General features: G+C 40.2%; 1 protein-coding gene across 8 annotated transcripts in view; it reads right to left on the reverse strand.

The window, feature by feature from the left end:
• C9H11orf65 (chromosome 9 C11orf65 homolog) overlaps positions 1-22,113 on the reverse strand; it is a 138,060-nt gene that overhangs the window by 108,952 nt on the left and 6,995 nt on the right. The window lies entirely within an intron of this gene.

Consider the following 22,113-nt stretch of genomic DNA (forward strand, 5'->3'; position numbering starts at 1 on the left):
TAGTCCCAGCTACTCGGTAGGCTGAGGCAAAAGAATCCCTCAAACCTGGGAGGCGGAGTTGGCACTGAGCTGAGATTGAGCCATTGCGCTCCAGCTTGGGCAACAAAGCAAGACTTCGTCTGGAAAAAAGAAAAAATCAAAGATCCAAATATAAGAGTTAAAGCCATAAAACTCCTAGAAGAAAATATGGGGGAAAAGCTTCATGACATTGGATTTGGTAATGATTTCTTGGATATAACACCAAAAGCACAAGAAACAAAATGAACAAAAAGATAAACTGGACTACATAAAAATCAGACTGGGTGCAGTGGCTCACGCTTGTAATCCTAGCACTTTGGGAGGCCAAGGCGGACAGATCACTTGAGGTCAGGAGTTTGAGACCAGTCTGGCCAACACAGTGAAACCCCATTTCTACTAAAAATACAAAAATTAGCCAGGCATTGTGGTGGTCGCCTGTAGTCCCAGCTACTCAGGAGGCTGAGGCAGGAGAATCATTTGAACCCAGGAGGCAGAGGTTGCAGTGAACCGAGACTGTGCCACTGCACTCCAGCCTGGGTGACAAAGCGAGACTCCATCTAAAAAAAAAAAAATTAAAACTTTTTGTGCATCAAAGGACACTATCAAGAGAGTAAAAGGGCAATCCACAAAATGGGAGAAAATATTTGCAAAGCAGATCTTCGAAAGATAAAGAACTGCTACATCTCAACAACAAATGTAAAACAACTCAATGTAAAAATGGGCAAAGGTCTTGAATATATATTTCTCCAAAGAAGACTTACAAGTGGTCAATAAGGACAGAAAAGATGATCAATATCACTAGTCATAAGGGAAATGTAAATCAAAACTGCAATGAGATACCACTTAACATCCATTAGAATGGCTATTACCAAAAAACTTGAAAATAGCAAGTATTGGCAAGGATACAGAGCAACTGGAAACCTTGTGCATTGCTGGTGGGAATGTAAAATGGTACACCCACTGTGGTAAAGTTTGGCAGTTCCTCACAAAGTCAAACATAGAATTACATAATCCAGCAATTCCACTTCTAGACATATACCAAAAAGAAAGCAATGGCTCAAACAGATACTTTTACATCAATTTCTTAGCAGCATTATTCATAGAAACCAAAAAGTGGAAATAGCCCAAATGTCCATTAACAGATGAATGGATAAATACAATGTAGCATTATAGATATATAATGGAATATTATCCATCCTTAGAAAGGAATGAAATTCTGATACATGCTATAAATTGGATGAACATTGAAAATGTTATGTTGAGTAAAATAAGCCAGATACAAAAAGACAAATCCACTTAAATGAGGTACCTAAAATAGGAAAATTCACAGAGACACAAAGTAGAATAGAGATAACTGGGGTCTGGTGGTTAGGAGGTTTTTGTTTAATGGGTACATGAGGTTTTGCTTGGGATGATGAAAAAGCTGTGGAAATGGATACTGGTGATGGGTGCACAACATTATGAATATACTTAATGTAATTGAGTTATACACCTAAAAACGGTTAAACTGGTAAATTTTATGTTATGAACATTTTACTACAATAAAAAAGTGAACACTGGCTGTTTAAAACAAGAATAATAATGTCTCCTGGTACTTAAAACAAAAGTGTAAGTGAAATATCTGGAAATAACAGGACAAAGGTGAAGAGGCTAAAGTGAGTTAACATGTTATGAGATTCTTACATTGTTCTGAAAAGGGTAAAAGTACTAATTTAAGGTAGAGACTAACTAATCAAGGGCAAATATTGTAACTTTGCCCTTTCTAGCTTAACCCTCTAAAAGAATATATAGCTGTTCTAATCATCTATTACTGTGTAGTAAAGTACCTCAAAACTTAGTAGTGTAAAAACAACCACCATTTTATTATGCTCATAATTATGGGTTATGAATTCTGGTAGGGAATAGTAGGGAAGTCTTGTCTCATCTCCACAATGACTGAGGCTTCAGCGGGGATGACTTGAACAGTAGAAATGGCTGGGATGGCTCAAGTGGGGCCCAATGTCAGGGACCTCAATTCTAGCTGTCAGCTAGGTCTCTTGGTTCTTTTCCTTATTACATTTATTGGGGATGGAATATAAAAAATGGCCTTTTCTCTTACGTATCTGCTTAAGTGGGCTGTAATATCTGTTAAAACAGGATAGTCAATCATCAATCTCTGGAGGCAACCTCTCCATGAGGCTAGCCTGGGATTCACTTCAGCATGGCAGTTTCAGGGCAGTTATCCTTCCTACTTGGTGGCTGTTCTCACTCAGAATGAACATTTCAGGACACAGACTTGGACACTGCAATGCTTTTTATGACCTAGACTAAGAGGTTCCAGAATGTCATGTCCTATTTTAGTGGTTTTAATGGTAAAGCAAGTTACTAAAATAGCCTAGATGAAAGGGAAAATATTGACCAATAGGAAGAGGAGGTTCCAAGATGGCCGAATAGGAACAGCTCCAGTCTACAGCTCCCAGTGTGAGCAACGCAGAAGACAGGTGATTTCGGCATTTCCAAGTGAGGTACCAGGTTCATCTCACTGGGGCTTGTCAGACAGTGGGTGCAGCCCAAGGAGCATGAGCCAAAGCAGGGCGATGCACTGCCTCACCCAGGAAGTGCAAGGGCTTGGGGAATTCCCTTTCCTAGCCAAGGGAAGCCGTGACAGATGGTACCTGGAAAATTAGGACACTCCCACCCTAATACTGCACTTTTCCAACAGTCTTAGCAAACAGCACACCAGGAGATTATATCCTGCGCATGGCTCAGAGGGTCCCACACCCACGGAACCTTGCTCACTACTAACACAGCAGTCTGAGACTGAACTGCAAGGCGGCAGCGAGGCTGGAGGAGGGGCGTCTGCCATTGCTGAGGCTTGAGTAGGTAAACAAAGCAGCCAGGAAGCTTGAATTGGGTGGAGCCCACCAACAGCTCAAGGAGGCCTGCCTGCCTCTGTAGATTCCACCTCTGGGGGCAGGGCATAGCTGAACAAAAGGCAGCAAAAATTCTGCAGACTTAAAAGTCCCTGTCTGACAGCTTTGAAAAGAGTAGCTGTTATCCCAGCATGGAGTTTGAGATGAGAGAATGGGCAGACTGCCTCCTCAAGTGGGTCCCTGACCCCCAAGCAGCCTAACTGGGAGGCACCCCCCAGTAGGGGCAGACTGACACCTCATACGGCCAGGTGCCCCTCTGAGACAAAGCTTCCGGAGGAAGGATTAGGCAGCAACATTTACCATTCTGCAATATTTGCTGTTCTGCAGCCTCCGCTGGTGATACCCAGGCAAACTAGGCCTGGAGTGGACTTCCAGCAAAGTCCAACAGACCTGCAGCTGCGGGTCCTATTAGAAGGAAAACTAACAAACAGAAAGGACACCCGCACCAAAATCCCATCTGTACGTCACCATCATCAAAGACCAAAGGTAGAGAAAACCACAAAGATGGGGAGAAATCAGAGCAGAAAAGCTGAAAATTCTAAATACCAGAATGCCTCTTCTCCTCCAAAGGAATGCAGCTCCTTGCCAGCAACAGAACAAAGCTGGATGGAAAATGACTTTGATGAGTTGAGAGAAGAAGGCTTCAGATGATCAGTAATAACAAACTTCTCCGAGCTAAAGGAGGATGTTCAAACCTATCACAAAGAAGCTAAAAACCTTGAAAAAAGATTAGGTGAATGGTTAACCAGAATAAACAATGTAGAGAAGACCTTAAATCACTTGATGGAGCTGAAAACCATGGCAAGAGAACTAGGTGATGCATGCACAAGCTTCAGTACCCGATTCAATAAAGTGGAAGAAAGGGTATCAGTGATTGAAGATCAAAAGAATGAAATGAAGCCAGAAGAGAAGTTTAGAGAAAAAAGAGTAAAAAGAATGAACAAAGCCTCTAAGAAATGTGGGACTATGTGAAAAGACCAAACTTACGTCTGATTGGTGTACCTGAAAGTGATGCGGAGAATGGAATCAAGTTGGAAAACACTCTTAAGAATACTATCCAGGAGAACTTCCCCAGCCTAGCAAAACAGGCCAAAATTCAAATTCAGGAAATACAGAGAATGCCACAAAGATACTCCTCGAGAAGAGCAATCCCAAGACACATAATTGTCAGATTCACCAAAGTTGAAATGAAGGAAAAAATATTAAGGGCAGCCAGAGAGAAAGGTCGGGTTACCCACAAAGGGAAACCCATAAGACTAACAGCGGATCTCTCCGCAGAAACTCTACAAGCCAGAAGAGAGTGGGGGCCAATATTCAACATTCTTAAAGAAAAGAATTTTCAACCCAGAATTTCATATCCAGCCAAACTAAGCTTCATCAGTGAAGGAGAAATAAAATACTTTACAGACAAGCAAATGCTGAGAGATTTTGTCACCACCAGGCCTCCCTTACAAGAGCTCCTGAAGGAAGCACTAAACATGGAAAGGAACAACCGGTACCAGCCACTGCAAAAACATTGTAAAGACCATCGATGCTAGGAAGAAACCACATCAACTAACGAGCAAAATAACCAGCTAACATCATAATGACAGGATCAAATTCACATATAATAATATTAACCTTAAATGTAAATGGGCTAAATGCTCCAACAAAAAGACACAGACTGGCAAATTGGATAAAGATTCAAGACCCATCACTGTGCTATATTCAGGAGACCCATCTCATGTGCAGAGACACACATAGGCTCAAAATAAAGGGATGGAGGAAGATCTAACAAGCAAATGGAAAACAAACAAACAAAAAAAGCAGCGGCTGCAATCCTAGCCTCTGATAAAACAGACTTACACCAACAAAGATCAAAAGAGACAAAGAAGGCCATTACGTAATGATAAAGGGATCAATTCTACAAGAAGAGCTAACTATCCTAAATATATATGCACCCAATACAGGAGCACCCAGATTCATAAAGCAAGTCCTGAGTGACCTACAAAGAGACTTAGACTCCCACACAATAATAATGGGAGACTTTAACACCCCACTGTCAACATGAGACAGATCAATGAAACAGAAGGTTAACAAGGATATCCAGGAATTGAACTCAGCTCTGCATCAAGCAGACCTAACAGACATCTACAGAACTCTCCACCCCAAATCAACAGAATATACATTTTTCTCAGCACCATATCACACTTATTCCAAAATTGACCACATAGTTGGAAGCACTCCTCAGCAAATGTAAAAGAACAGAAATTATAAAAAACTGTCTCTCAGACCACAGTGCAATCAAACTAGAACTCAGGATTAAGAAACTCACTCAAAACCGCTCAACTACATGGAAACTGAACAACCTGCTCCTGAATGACTACTGGGTACATAACAAAATGAAGGCAGAAATAAAGATGTTCTTTGAAACCAATGAGAACAAAGACACAACATACCAGAATCTCTGGGACACATTTAAAGTAGTGTGTAGACAGAAATTTATAGCACTAAATTACCACAAGAGAAAGCAGGAAAGATCTACAATTGACACCCTAACATCACAATTAAAAGAACTAGAGAAGCAAGAGCAAACACATTCAAAAGCTAGCAGAAGGCAAGAAATAACTAAGATCAGAGCGGAACTGAAGGAAATAGAGACAGAAAAAACCCTTCAAAAAATCAATGAATCGAGGAGCTGGGTTTTTAAAAAGATCAACAAAATTGATAGACCACTAGCAAGACTAATAAAGAAGAAAAGAGAGAAGAATCAAATAGATGCAATAAAAAATGATAAAGGGGATATCACCACCAATCCCACAGAAATACAAACTACCATCAGAGAATACTATAAACACCTCTACGCAAATAAACTAGAAAATCTACAAGAAATGGATAAATTCCTGGATACATACACCCTCCCAAGACTAAACCATGAAGATGAATCCCTGAATAGACCAATAACAGGCCCTGAAATTGAGGCAATAATTAATAGCCTACCAACCAAAAAAAAGTCCAGGACCAGACGGATTCACAGCCGAATTCTACCAGAGGTACAAAAAGGAGCTGGTACCCATTCCTTCTGAAACTATTCCAATCAATAGAAAAAGAAGGAATCCTCCCTAACTCATTTTATGAGGCCAACATCATCCTGATACCAAAGCCTGGCAGAGACACAACAAAAAAAGAGAATTTTAGACCAATATCCCTGATGAACATTGATGCAAAAACCCTCCATAAAATACTGGCAAACCGCATCCAGCAGCACATCAAAAAGCTTATCCACAGGGTGGAGCCAAGATGGCTGAATATGAACAGCTCCAGTCTACAGCTCCCAGCATGAGTGACGCAGAAGACAGGTGATTTCTGCATTTCCATCTGAGGTACCAGATTCATCTCACTAGGGAGTGCCAGGCAGTGGGTGCAGGACACTGGGTACAGTGCACCATGCGCGAGCTGAAGCAGGGCAAGGCATTGCCTCACTCCGGCAGCGCAAGGGGTCAGGGAGTTCCCTTTCCTAGTCAAAGAAAGGGGTGACAGACGGCACCTGGAAAATCCAGTCACTTCCCATCCTAATACTGCACTTTTGCAACGGGCTTAAAAAACGGCACACCAGGAGATTATATCCCACACATGGCTCGGAGGGTCCTACGCCCACGGAGTCTCGCTGATTGCTAGCACAGCAGTCTGAGATCAAACTGCAAGGCAGCAGCAAGGCTGGAGGAGGGTCACCTGCCATTGCCCAGGCTTGATTAGGTAAACAAAGCAGCCAGGAAGCTCCAACTGGATGGAGCTCACCACAGCTCAAGGAGGCCTGCCTGCCTCTGTAGGCTCCACCTCTGGTGGAAGGGCACAGACAAACAAAAAGACAGCAGTAACCTCTGCAGACTTACATGTCCCTGTCTGACAGCTTTGAAGAGAGTAGTGGTTCTCCCAGCACGCAGCTGGAGATCTGAGAACGGGCAGACTGCCTCCTCAAGTGGGTCCCTGACCCCCGCGCAGCGTAACTGGCAGGCACCCCCTAGTAAGGGCAGACTGACAACTCACACAGCAGTGTACTCCTCTGAGACAAAACTTCCAGAGGAACGATCAGGCAGCAGCATTTGCGGGTCACCAATATCCACTGTTCTATAGCCACCGCTGTTCTGCAGCCACCGCTGCTGATACCCAGGCAAACAGGGTCTGGAGTGGACCTCTAGCAAACTCCAACGAACCTGTAGCTGAGGGTCCTGTCTGTCAGAAGGAAAACTAACAAACAGAAAGGACATCCACACCAAAAACCCATCTGTATGTCACCATAATCAAAGACCAAAAGTAGATAAAACCACAAAGATGGGGAAAAAACAGAGCAGAAAAACTGGAAACTCTAAAAAGCAGAGCACCTCTCCTCCTCCAAAGGAACGCAGCTCCTCACCAGCAACGGAAAAAAGCTGGATGGAGAATGACTTTAACGAGTTGAGATAATAAGGCTTCAGATGATCAAACAACTCCAAGCTACAGGAGGAAATTCAAACCAATGGCAAAGAAGTTAAAAACTTTGAAAAAAAAATTAGACGAATGGATAACTACAATAACCAATGCAGAGAAGTCCTTAAAGGAGCTGATGGAGCTGAAAGCCGAGGCTCGAGAACTACGTGAAGAATGCAGAAGCCTCAGGAGCCGATGCGATCAACTGGAAGAAAGGGTATCAGTGATGCAAGATGAAATGAATGAAATGAAGCGAGAAGGGAAGTTTAGAGAAAAAAGAATAAAAAGAAACGAACAAAGCCTCCAAGAAATATGGGACTATGTGAAAAGACCAAATCTACGTCTGATTGGTGTACCTGAAAGTGACGGGGAGAATGGAACCAAGTTGGAAAACACTCTGCAGGATATTATCCAGGAGAACTTCCCCAATCTAGCAAGGCAGGCCAACATTCAGATTCAGGAAATACAGAGAACGCCACAAAGATACTCCTCGAGAAGAGAAACTCCAAGACACATAATTGTCAGATTCACTAAAGTTGAAATGAAGGAAAAAATGTTAAGGGCAGCCAGAGAGAAAGGTCGGGTTACCCACAAAGGGAAGCCCATCAGACTAACAGCGGATCTCTCCGCAGAAACTCTACAAGCCAGAAGAGAGTGGGGGCCAATATTCAACATTCTTAAAGGAAAGAATTTTCAACCCAGAATTTCATACCCAGCCAAACCAAGCTTCATCAGTGAAGGAGAAATAAAATACTTTACAGACAGGCAAATGCTGAGAGATTTTGTCACCACCAGGCCTGCCCTAAAAGAGCTCCTGAAGGAAGCACTAAACATGGAAAGGAACAGCCGGTATCAGCCACTGCAAAATCATGCCAAAATGTAAAGACCATCAAGGCTAGGAAGAAACTGCATCAATTAACGAGGAAAATAACCAGCTAACATCATAATGACAGCAACAATTTGCACATAACAATATTAACTTTAAATGTAAATGGACTAAATGCTCCAATTAAAAGACACAGACTGGCAAACTGGATAAAGAATCAAGACCCATCAGTGTGCTGTATTCAGGAAACCCATCTCACGTGCAGAGACACACATAGGCTCAAAATAAAGGGATGGAGGAAGATCTAACAAGCAAATGGAAAACAAAAAAAGGCAGGGGTTGCAATCCTAGTCTCGGATAAAACAGACTTTAAACCAACAAAGATCAAAAGAGACAAAGAAGGCCATTACGTAATGATAAAGGGATCAATTCAACAAGAAGAGCTAACTATCCTAAATATATATGCACCCAATACAGGAGCACCCAGATTCATAAAGCAAGTCCTGAGTGACCTACAAAGAGACTTAGACTCCCACACAACAATAATGGGAGACTTTAACACCCCACTGTCAACATTAGACAGATCAACGAGACAGAAAGTTAACAAGGATACCCAGAAATTGAACTCAGCTCTGCACCAAGCAGACATAATAGACATCTACAGAACTCTCCACCCCAAATCAACAGAATATACATTTTTTTTAGCACCACACCACACCTATTCCAAAATTGACCACATAGTTGGAAGTAAAGCACTCCTCAGCAAATGTAAAAGAACAGAAATTATAAAAAACTGTCTCTCAGACCACAGTGCCATCAAACTAGAACTCAGGACTAAGAAGCTCACTCAAAATCACTCAACTACATGGAAACTGAACAACCTGCTCCTGAGTGACTACTGGGTACATAACAAAATGAAGGCAGAAATAAAGATGTTCTTTGAAACCAACGAGAACAAAGACACAACATACCAGAATGTCTGGGACACATTCAAAGCAGTGTGTAGAGGGAAATTTATAGCACTAAATGCCCACAAGAGAAAGCAGGAAAGATCTACAATTGACACCCTAACATCACAATTAAAAGAACTAGAAAAGCAAGAGCAAACACATTCAAAAGCTAGCAGAAGGCAAGAAATAACTAATATCAGAGCAGAACAGAAGGAAATAGAGACACAAAAAACGCTTCAAAAAATTAATGAATCCAGGAGCTGGTTTTTTGAAAGGATCAACAAAATTGATAGACCGCTAGCAAGACTAATAAAGAAGAAAAGAGAGAAGAATCAAGTAGATGCAATAAAAAATGATAAAGGGGATATCACCACCAATCCCACAGAAATACAAACTAACATCAGAGAATACTACAAACACCTCTATGCAAATAAACTAGAAAATCTAGAAGAAATGGACAAATTCCTTGACACATACACCCTCCCAAGACTAAACCACGAAGAAGTTGAATCTCTGAATAGACCAATAACAGGAGCTGAAATTGTGGCAATAATCAATAGCTTACCAACCAAAAAAAGTCCAGGACCAGATGGATTCACAGCCGAATTCTACCAGAGGTACAAGGAGGAACTGGTACCATTCCTTCTGAAACTATTCCAATCAATAGAAAAAGAGGGAATCCTCCCTAACTCATTTTATGAGGCCAGCATCCTCCTGATACCAAAGCCAGGCAGAGACACAACCAAAAAAGAGAATTTTAGGCCAATATCCTTGATGAACATTGATGCAAAAATCCTCAATAAAATACTGGCAAACCAAATCCAGCAGCACATCAAAAAGCTTATCACCATGAGCAAGTGGGCTTCATCCCTGGGATGCAAGGCTGCTTCAACATACGCAAATCAATAAATGTAATCCAGCATATAAACAGAACCAAAGACAAAAACCACATGATTATCTCAATAGATGCAGAAAAGGCCTTTGACAAAATTCAACAACGCTTCATGCTAAAAACTCTCAATAAATTAGGTACTGATGGGACGTATCTCAAAATAATAAGAGCTATCTATGACAATACCACAGCCAATATCATACTGAATGGGCAAAAACTGGAAGCATTCCCTTTGAAAACTGGCACAAGACAGGGATGCCCTCTCTCACCACTCCTATTCAACATAGTGTTGGAAGTTCTGGCCAGGGCAATTAGGCAGGAGAAGGAAATAAAGGGTATTCAATTAGGAAAAGAGGAAGTCAAATTGTCCCTGTTTGCAGATGACATGATTGTATATCTAGAAAACCCCATCATCTCAGCCAAAAATCTCCTTAAGCTGATAAGCAACTTCAGTAAAGTCTCAGGATACAAAATCAATGTACAAAAATCACAAGCATTCTTATACACCAATAACAGACAAACAGAGAGCCAAATCATGAATGAACTCCCATTCACAATTGCTTCAAAGAGAATAAAATACCTGGGAATCCAACTTACAAGGGATGTGAAGGACCTCTTCAAGGAGAACTACAAACCACTACTCAATGATATAAAAGAGGACACAAACAAATGGAAGAACATTCCATGCTCATGGGTAGGAAGAATCAATATCGTGAAAATGGCCACACTGCCCAAGGTAATTTATAGATTCAATGCCATCCCCATCAAGCTACCAATGACTTTCTTCACAGAATCGGAAAAGACTACTTTAAAGTTCATATGGAACCAAAAAAAGAGCCCACATAGCCAAGTCAATCCTAAGCCAAAAGAACAAAGCTGGAGGCATCACGCTACCTGACTTCAAACTCTACTACAAGGCTACAGTAACCAAAACAGCATGGTACTGGTACCAAAACAGAGATATAGATCAATGGAACACAACAGAGTCCTCAGAAATAATGCCACATATCTACAACCATCTGCTCTTTGATAAACCTGAGAAAAACAAGCAATGGGGAAAGGATTCCCTATTTAATAAATGGTGCTGGGAAAACTGGCTAGCCATAGGTAGAAAGCTGAAACTGGATCCCTTCCTTACACCTTATACAAAAATTAACTCAAGATGGATTAAAGACTTACATGTTAGACCTAAAACTATAAAAACCCTGGAAGAAAACCTAGGCAATACCATTCAGGACATAGGCATAGGCAAGGACTTCATGTCTGAAACACCAAAAGCAATGGCAACAAAAGCCAAAATTGACAAATGGGATCTAATTAAACTTAAAAGCTTCTGCACAGCAAAAGAAACTACCATCAGAGTGAACAGGCGACCTACAAAATGGGAGAAAATTTTTGCAACCTACTCATCTGACAAAGGGCTAATATCAAGAATCTACAATGAACTCAAACTAATTTACAAGAAAAAAAAAAACCCATCAAAAAGTGGGCCAAGGATATGAACAGACACTTCTCAAAAGAAGACATTTATGCAGCCAAAAAACACATGAAAAAATGCTCATCATCACTGGCTGTCAGAGAAATGCAAATCAAAACCACAATGAGATACCATCTCATACCAGTTAGAATGGCAATCATTAAAAAGTCAGGAAACAACAGGTGCTGGAGAGGATGTGGAGAAATAGGAACACTTTTACACTGTTGGTGGGACTGTAAACTAGTTCAACCATTGTGGAAGTCAGTGTGGCAATTCCTCAGGGATCTAGAACTAGAAATACCATTTGACCCAGCCATCCCATTACTGGGTATATACCCAAAGGATCATAAATATAAAGACACATGCACACGTATGTTTATTGCGGCACTATTCACAATAGCAAAGACTTGGAACTAACCCAAATGCCTAACAACGATAGACTGGATTAAGAAAATGTGGCACATATACACCATGGAATACTATGCAGCCATAAAAAATGATGAGTTCATGACCTTTGTAGGAACATGGATAAAACTGGAAACCGTCATTCTTAGCAAACTATCGCAAGGACAAAAAACCAAACACCACATGTTGTCACTCATAGGTGGGAATTGAACAATGAGAACACATAGGCACAGGAAGGGGAACATCACACTCCAGGGACTGTTGTGGGGTGGGGTGAGGGGGGAGGGATAGCATTAGGAGATATACCTAATGCTAAATGATGAGTTAATGGGTGCAGTACACCAACATGGCACATGTGTACATATGTAACAAACCTGCACATTGTGCACATGTACCCTAAAACTTAAAGTATAATAATAATAAAATTTAAAAAAAAAACGCTTATCCACCATGATCAAGTCGGCTTCATCCCTGGGATGCAAGGCTGGTTCAATGTACACAAATCAATAAATGTAATCCATCATATAAACAGAACCAATTACAAAAACCACATGATTATCTCAATAGATGCAGAAACGGCCTTCAATAAAATTCAACAGCTCTTCATGCTAAAAACTCTCAATAAACTAGGTACTGATGGGACATATTTCAAAATAATAACAGCTATCTATGACAAACCCACAGCCAATATCATACCGAATGGGCAAAAACTGGAAGCATTCCCTTTGAAAACTGGCACAAGACAGGGATGCCCTCTCTCACCACTCCCATTCAACATAGTGTTGGAAGTTCTGGCAGGGCAATCAGGCAGGAGAAAGAAATAAAGGCTATTCAATTAGGAAGAGAGGAAGTCAAATTGTCTCTGTTTGCAGACGACATGATTGTATATTTAGAAAACGCCATCATCTCAGCCCAAAATCTCCTTAAGCTGATAAGCAACTTCAGCAAAGTCTCAGGATACAAAATCAATGTGCAAAAATCACAAGCATTCCTATACACCAATAACAGACAAACACAGGGCCAAATCATGAGTGAACTCCCATTCACAATTGCTACAGAGAATAAAAAATCTAGGAATCCAACTTACAAGGGATGTGAAGGACCTCTTCAAGGAGAACTACAAACCACTGCTCAATGAAATAAAAAAGGATACAAACAAATGGAAGAACATTCCATGCTCATGAGTAGGAAGAATCAATATCATGAAAATTGCCATACTGCCCAAGGTAATTTATAGATTCAATGCCATCCCCATCAAGCTACCAATGACTTTCTTCACAGAATTGGAAAAGACTACTTTAAAGTTCACATGGAACCAAAAAAGAGCCAGCATTGCCAAGACAATCCTAAGCCAAAAGAACAAAGCTGGAGGCATCACGCTACCTGACTTCAAACTCTACTACAAGGCTACAGTAACCAAAACAGCATGGTACTGGTACCAAAACAGAGATATAGATCAACGGAACAGAACAGAGTCCTCAGAAATAATACCACACATCTACAACCATCTGATCTTTGACAAACATGAGAAAAACAAGCAATGGGGAAAGGATTCCCTATTTAATAAATGGTGCTGGGAAAACTGGTTAGCCATAGGTAGAAAGCTGAAACTGGATCCCTTCCTTACACCTTACAAAAAATTAATTCAAGATGGATTAAAGACTTAAATGTTAGACCTAAAACCATAAAAACCCTAGAAGAAAACCTAGGCAATACCATTCAGGACATAGGCATGGGCAAGGACTTCATGACTAAAACACCAAAAGCAATGGTAACAAAAGCCAAAATTGACAAATGGGATCTAATTAAACTAAAGAGCTTCTGCACAGCAAAAGAAACTACCATCAAAGTGAACAGGCAACCTACAGAATGGCAGAAAATTTTTCCAATCTACCCATATGACAAAGGGCTAATATCAAGAATCTACAAAGAACTTAAACAAATTTACAAGAAAAAAATCAAACCACCCCATCAAAAAGTGGGCAAAGGATATGAACAGACACTTCTCAAAAGAAGACATTTATGCATCCAACAGACACATGAAAAAATGCTCATCATCACTGGCTGTCAGAGAAATGCAAATCAAAACCACAATGAGATATCATCTCACACCAGTAAGAATAGGAATCACTAAAAAGTCAGGAAACAACAGGTGCTGGAGACGATGTGGAGAAATAGGAACACTTTTACACTGTTGGTGGGACTGTAAACTAGTTCAACCATTGTAGAAGACAGTGTGGCAATTCCTCAAGGATCTAGAACCAGAAATACCATTTGAGCCAGCCATCCCATTACTGGGTGTATATCCAAAGGATTATAAATCATGCAGCTATAAAGACACATGCACAGGTATGTTTACTGCAGCACTATTCACAATAACAAAGACTTGGAACCAACCCAAATGTCCATCAATGATAGACTGGATTAAGAAAATGTGGCACATACACACCATGGAATACTATGCGGCCATAAAAAAGGATAAGTTCATGTCCTTTGTAGGGACATGGATGAAGCTGGAAACCATCATTCTGAGCAAACTATCGCAAGGACAGAAAACCAACCACTGCATGTTCTCACTCATAGGTGGGAACTGAACAATGAGAACACTTGGACACAGGGTGGGGAACATCACACACCAGGGCCTGTCGTGGGGTGGGGGGAGGGGGGAGGGATAGCATTAGGAGATATACCTAATGTAAATGATGAGTTAATGCGTGCAGCACACCAACATGGCACATGTATACATTTGTAACAAACCTGCACGTTGTGCACATGTACCCTAGAACTTAAAGTATAATTAAAAAAAAAAGAAAAAAGAAAAAAAAAGAAAGGGAAAATATTGCCACCTCCTGTCAACAGGAGAAATAGAAAACAACTTATGGCATCTTTAATCAATCAAAATAACTAAAAAGTTAATAGAGAAGAAAATAATGACAAACTAACAATATTTAATTACCACCAAGAAAGGGAAAAGGCAGGGGAAAATACAGGAAGAACAGATCAGATAAGTAGAAAACAAACAGCAAGATGGTAGCCTTTAGCCCAATGAATACAGTAATTACAATAAATATAAATGGTCTAAACATGCTAATTAAAAGACAAAAATTATTTAGAATTATGCAAAATTAAATCCAACTGTATTTTGTTTACAAGAGACACAATGTAAATATAAGGGCACAAAAAGATGAAAAGTAAAAGAATAGGAAAAGATGTCATGTAGGTACTCACCAAAAGAACACTAGGGTAGCTATATCAACATAAAATAAAATGTTCTTTCAGACAAGAAGTACTGTAAAATATACAAAATATCTATTGAAGTGATCACATGCTTTTTGTCCTTTATTCTGTTAATGTGGTCATCGCATTTATTGATTTGTATACGTTGAACCGCCTTGCACACAAAGGATAAATCTCACTTGATCATTATTTTAATGTGCTGTTAAATTCAGTTTGCTAGTATTTGGTTGAAGATCCTATTCATCTATGTTCATGAGGGGCATTAGCCTGTAATTTTATTATAGCATCCTCATCTGGCTTTGGTATCCAACTCATGTTGGCTTTGTAAATGAGGTTAGAAGTATGCTCTCCTCTTTAATTTTTTGAAAGAGTTTGAAAAGGGCAGATTATTATTTCTTCTTTAAATATTTAGTAGAATTCAACAGCAAGGTCATCAGTGAATTCAACAGTGAAGCCATCCTGGGCTTTTCTTTGACGGGAGGTTTTTTATTACTGATCCAATCTTCTTACTCATTATTGGTCTATTCATATTTTCTATTTCTTCATGATTCAGTCTTGGGAGGTTATATGTATCTAAGAATTTGCCCATTTCTTCTAAGTTATCCTATTTATTGGCTTATAATTGTTCATAGTAGTTTCTTATTATCCTTTGTATTTCTGTAGTATCAGTTGTAATGTCTCATCTTTCATTTCTGATTTTATTTATTTGAGTCTTCTTTTTTTTTTTTTAGACAGTTTCACTCTTGTTGCCCAGGCTGGGGTGCAATGGCATGATCTCAGCTCACCGCAACCTCTGCCCCCTGGGTTCAAGTGATTCTCCTGCCTCAGCCTTCGGAGTAGTTGGGATTACAGGCATGTGCCACCACACCTGGCTAATTTTGTATTTTTAGTAGAGACGAGGTTTCTCCATATTGGTCAGTCTGGTCTTGAACTCCCGACCTCAGGTGATCCGCCCACCTTGGCCTCCCAAAGTGCTGGGATTACAGGCGTGAGCCACTGCACCAGGCCTACTTTTACATTTTTATTTATTTATTTATTTATTTATTTACTTTTAGAGATGTAGTCTCACTATGCTGCCAAGGGTGGACTCAAACTCTTGGGCTAAAGTGATCTTTCTGCCTCAGTCTCTCAAGTAGCTGAGACTACAGACGTGTGCCACCACACCTGATTTTCTTGTTTTTATTAGTTAGTCCAGTTAAAGATTTACCAATTTTGTTTATCTTTTCAAAAACCCAACTCTTGGTTTTGTTGATCTTTTCTACTGTTTTTCTAGTTTTTATTTCAATCATTTCTGCTCTAATCTTTATTTCCTTCCTTCTGATAACTTTGGTCTTAGTTTGTTCTTCTGTTTCTAGTTCCTTGAAGTGTAACATTAGGTTGTTTGAGATCTTTCTTGTTTTGTGATGTAGGCATTTATTGCTATGAAATTCCCCTTTAGAATTGCCTTTGCTGCATCCCATACGTTTTGGTATGTTGTGTCTCCATTTTGTTTGTCTCAATATATTCCTTAATTTACCTTTAAAGGTCACATATGACAAGCCCACAGCTAACATCATACTCAATGGTGAAAAGTTAAAAGTTTCTTCTCTAAGATCAGGAACATGGATGCCCCTGCTTACTACTTGTATTCAACATGGCACTGGAAGTCTCAGCCAGAGAAATTAGGCAAGAGAAAGAAATAAGACGTACAAATTGAAAAGGAAGATGTTAAATTGTCTCTGTTTCCAGATGACATGATCTTATACACAGAAGACCTTAAAGACTCTTATCAAAAAACTGTTAAAAATAATAAGCAAATTTAGTAAAGTTACAAACTCAACATATAAAAATCAATGGTGTTTCTATAAACCAAAGATACAACATTCACAAAGGAAAAGTAAAACTGTCATCATTCAAAGATAACATGACTAAGAAAATCCAAAGGAATTTATAAAAAAGCAATTAGAGGCCAGGCACAGTGGCTCATGCCTGTAATCCCAGCACTTTGGGAGGTCGAGGCGGGTGGATCACGAGGTCAGGAGTTCGAGACCAGACTGACCAACATAGTGAAACCCCATCTCTACTAAAAATACAAAAATTAGCCAGGTGTGGTGGCACATGCCTGTAATCCCAGCTACTCGGGAGGCTGAGGCAGGAGAATCGCTTGAACCCGGGAAGCGGTGGTTGCAGTGAGCTGAGATCACGTCACTGCACTCCAGCCTGGGTGACAGAGCAAGACTCCACCTCAAAAAAAAAAAAAAAAAAAAAAAAACATGGAGAGAAATTTAAGATCCAAAGACATGGGCCAGCTGTGGTGGTTCATGCCTGTAATTCCAGAACTTTGGGAGGCCAAGGCGGGTAGATCACTTGAGCTCAGGAGTTAGAGACCAGCACGGGCAACAGGGCAAGACACCCCATCTACAAAAAGTACAGAAAGTATCCAGGCATGGTGACCCATGCCTGTAGTCCCAGCTATTTGGGAGGCTGAGGCAGGAGAATTGCTTGAACCTGGGAGGTGCAGATTTCAGTGAGCTGAGATTGTGCCACTGCACTCCAGCCTAGGCAACAGGGTGAGACTCTGTCTTAAATAAACAAATAAATATACACAAATAGACCAATGCAACAGAATAGACACTACAGAAACACTTTACATATATGATTACATGATTTAAACAATGGCACCACAGCAATTCATTGTGAAAAGGATGGTATTTTCAAAGGTATTTGATCAGTTGGATATCCATAAGAAAAAAATGAACTTTGTACCTCTAAGTATACACAACAATTAATTTGAGATGGATACTAGATATCAGTCTGAAACTAAAGCAATTAAGCCTCTAGGACAAACATAAGGAAAATATCTTCCGACTAGGTTAGACAAAATTTCTTAAACAGGACCCAGAAAGCACTAACCATGAAGAAAAAGTGGTGGCTGGGCATGGTGGCTCACATGTGTAATCTCAGCACTTTCGGAGGCCAAGGTGGGAGGACTGCTTGAGGCCAGGAGTTCAACACCAGCCTTGGCAACATACCAAGACCCTGTCTCTACAAAAAATTAAAAAATTAGCCAGGCATGGTAGTGCACACCTGTAGTCCAAACAGGAGGCTGAGGCGGGAGGATTGCTTGAGCCCAGGAGTTCAAGGTTACAGTGAACTGTGATCATGCGACTGCACTCTAGCATGGGCAAAAAGAGTGAAACCCTGTCAAAGAAAGAAAAAAAAGAAAGAAAGAAAGAAAGGAAAGAAGGAAAGAAAGAGAAAAAGTCACAAATTGGACTTTATTAAAATTAAAGACTTCTTTTCATTAAGAACATCTTAGAGGAATGAGGCAAGCCTGGGAGAAGATATTCAACACATATAGTATTTAACAAAGGACTTGCATTCAGGATGTATGAACTCCTCCAGAGAATACTTATAACGTAATAGTACAGGTAATAGATCTTGGCGGTTTGAAGATGGAGAGGAGAGGTAAAGAAAAGGGTAGGGATACTTATGTTCTCATCATATATAATGGGGAGTCAAGTGATTCTATGTCAGCCTGATGGAACAAGAAACTAAGACTTAAATATTCTTTAAACCAATAAGGTAATAAAATAGAGGAACTAAAAAAATAACATGATGATACTGGGAGGGGAGATAAGCAGGGCTGTCGAGGGTAAGTAACCTACGTTCTCAATTATCTTTGCAGAAAGCCAACAGATTACCTCTAAAGTTAATAAAAGATAATTGTACACGCACATTATTTAGAAGCATGGAAGTAACTACTAGAAGATCTACAATAAAAATAGTTAAAAATGGGCCAGGCGCGGTGGCTCACGCCTGTAATCCTAGCACTTAGGGAGGCAGAGGTGGGTGGATCACTAGGTCAGGAGTTCAAGATCAGCCTGGCCAAGATGGTGAAACCTCATCTCTACTAAAAATACAAAAAAATCAGCTGGGTGTGGTAGTGGGCGCCTGTAATCCCAGGTACTCGGGAGGCTGAGGCAGAGAACTGATTGAACCTGGGAGGCGAAGGCTGCAGTGAGCCGAGATTGCGCCACTGCATTCCAGCCTGGGCAACAGAGCAAGACTCCATCTCAAAAAAAGAAAGTTAAAAATGGTTGCTTTTAGTGTATGAGGGTGAAAGAAAGTAGGATGGGGTAAAATATTTATTTTTCATAATAAATTATTCTATATTACTTATTAAAGAAGTACTCATGTTACTTTGATTAAAATATTTAATTTTTTTAAATCCCTACATTTACATTACTATAACTATGCAAATAATTCCCTTCTACAGCCAAGCAATGTGCTAAAACTATGCATCCTTTTTTTAGAAGTCACCCACTTGACTGTATCTAGAATCAAGATGCTGTGTCTAGAATCAAGAGCAAATGTATTCTCTTCACATCTTAGAACAATTTTAATCTGTCATATCTGAACCATGACTTTCACAGTTAGCTCTTTTTCAGAGTTTCTAACCTCTTTTTTCTAAATCCAGCCTCTGTCATACTTTCTATTGCATGGGGTACCATTTTCCTCCCATATATAACCCTCTTAGAGGCACTCAATATCCTGATCTAATTTAAATTTATTACTATTTTTGTTTTCTTCAGGTTCTATCTTTTTTTTTCTTTCTTTTTCTTTTTGTTTTGACATTATTGGTTTTCCCTAAAAGTGAACCTTGGGTGTGGTGGCACGTGCTGGTATCCCACCTACTCGGGAGGCTGAGGCACGAGAATCACTTGAACTGGGAGGCGCAGGTTGCGGTGAGCCAAAATTACACCACTGCATTCCAGCCTGGGAGACAGAGCAAGACTCTGTCTCAAAAAAAAAAAAAAAAAAAAAAAAACAGAGGTGGTTGGAGAAGATCGCCAGACAGGAAGTCTAGCTTCTGGTCTTTGTTCAGAGTCAGCATGGTCTTCAAAGAGGGTTAGATGCTCAGGCCAGCCTCTCAGGATCAGCACAAATCATGCAGTGGTGAACAGACTTGGGTGTCGTTTCCCCCAGGTGTGGGTGAAGTTCTTAGACTAGACCAGATATCATTGGGTAAAAGGTGTGCCTGTTTAACATTTGGATAAATATCACTATTGTCCAACATACAGAAGTTTCTGTCCACACCACCTCCTGTCAGAACAAGAATGCCTATTTCCCCATGTCCTAATCAACTCATATTTTTAAGTATTTTATTAATTTTTTGACTAGGTAATGTTTGCAGATGGCACAAAATTTAAAAAAGTAGGGAAGGGCATGCAGTGAGAGGTCTCCACATTCCCGTCGCAGCCATCCCAGTCCTGTCCCCAGAACCACAAACTTTGATCTCAGCCTTTCTGGTAAATGGAAAATGGTATCTCACTCAATAAATCTCACAATTATGTGGGGGGAAATAAAAGTGAACCTTGGTTGTCCATTAATACTTAAGAATGAAAGTCTGTGTCAGTTTTTCTAGGCGCTAGTACGAGTATCTTTTGTTAGTATTCTGTCTACCCAGTGTTCTCACTCAGGAGTGGGAAAATTGCCTGGGAGCTTCATGACATGAGTGGAGTAAGTAATTACCAGGCTTTCTTTAATGGGTATGGTCAAGTAGCCAGCTATTAAGCAGGGTGTCTCTCAAACACCAAAATTAAGAGGCAACACAACAAAACTAAGAGGGTTTCACTGTGGAATGCCAAATCCATGCTAGAACTAGCTTTCCCAGATAGTTCATTTGATTTTTCATTTTTCATTTTTTTTAAAAAAGAGATAAGCCTCCAGGGTTTCTTTGTGTCTTTTTTGCCTAATAGTATATATCTGTCTACAAGCAGATTTGTGACTAGCAGTAAACATCCACCTACCTGCAGCTCTTGGTCTGCAAAAGACTGGAGACAACTGGCACAGCTGCCCCACGTACAGACTTTCAATTAACCCCTGTCTTCAGTCCTTCTCCTTCCAGCTCTTTTAAATTGTTAACTCCAAATTCATATCCTCTCTGGGGTTCCAATGGCAAACCAATTCCCTCATTGGAACCCCTATGAAATGTGTCTAGGCAAGTGTTTCTACAGTTTTTCCAAAGGATGCTATCATCTATTTTTAGTTTTCCAAAAATTAGATAAAATTTTTATCGCTCATGAACCCCCTTCTCTTTGTTATGGATGAACCTTCTACACAGTGTCGTTTCAATGGGGTTCTGGAGAGATAGAAGGTGAAAATGTGTCCTCTGTCTACACACACACACACACCTCTTTATTTACATGGCTTCTCTGCTGAAGCTCCTTTAAGGGCAAGGATGTATTCTGAAATGCCTAGCACAATGTCAGGAATACAACAGCTAGTCAAAGGTGTGTGGCTGGTTGGATGTGAGAGAAAACAGCTGCAAACGATAGAAAAGCTTAAGCCTAGATGATGTGTATGTCAATCAAAACCAACTAAGGAAGAATAAGTTTTAAAAGAAGATTAGCTGGGTATAACAGTGCTCGGCTATAGGGCAGGTTACTTGGGAAGCTGAGGTTGGAGGTTCACTTGAGCCCAGGAGTTTGAGACCATCCTGGGCAACACAGTGAGATCCCTGTATCTTAAAAAAACACATATTATTTTAGTGTTAGAAATCAACATAGTTATACCCCAGCATAGGTTTTATGGCCTTGGTAGAGGCAAATAATGAAGCAACTTTACAAAATGGGATTAACTGATACAAAGGTGGTCTTGTAAGCCATAAAACCTTTGTATCAGTGTGTGCTAGAAACAGAGCCATATTACTTCACTTAAAATTACCAGGCACAGAGTCCTGCTGCTATCAGAGAGAAAAGAGTGAGGTCATTTTACCTCCTGGCTCTCACCCAACCAGATAATTCAACTTGGAATATTCCTTACACCTATAAGACCAGCTCTACCCTTATAAAAGCACAACAAGTGACCACGACATTAACCCGGATATAGTGTATTATTAATAAACTTGAAGCTCCTCGAGAATAAGTACTCAATAAATATTTAATGAGTGGCTATATTCCTAACAT

This window comes from Gorilla gorilla, chromosome 9 (genome assembly GCF_029281585.2).
Source record: "Gorilla gorilla gorilla isolate KB3781 chromosome 9, NHGRI_mGorGor1-v2.1_pri, whole genome shotgun sequence".
Taxonomy (NCBI): domain Eukaryota; kingdom Metazoa; phylum Chordata; class Mammalia; order Primates; family Hominidae; genus Gorilla; species Gorilla gorilla.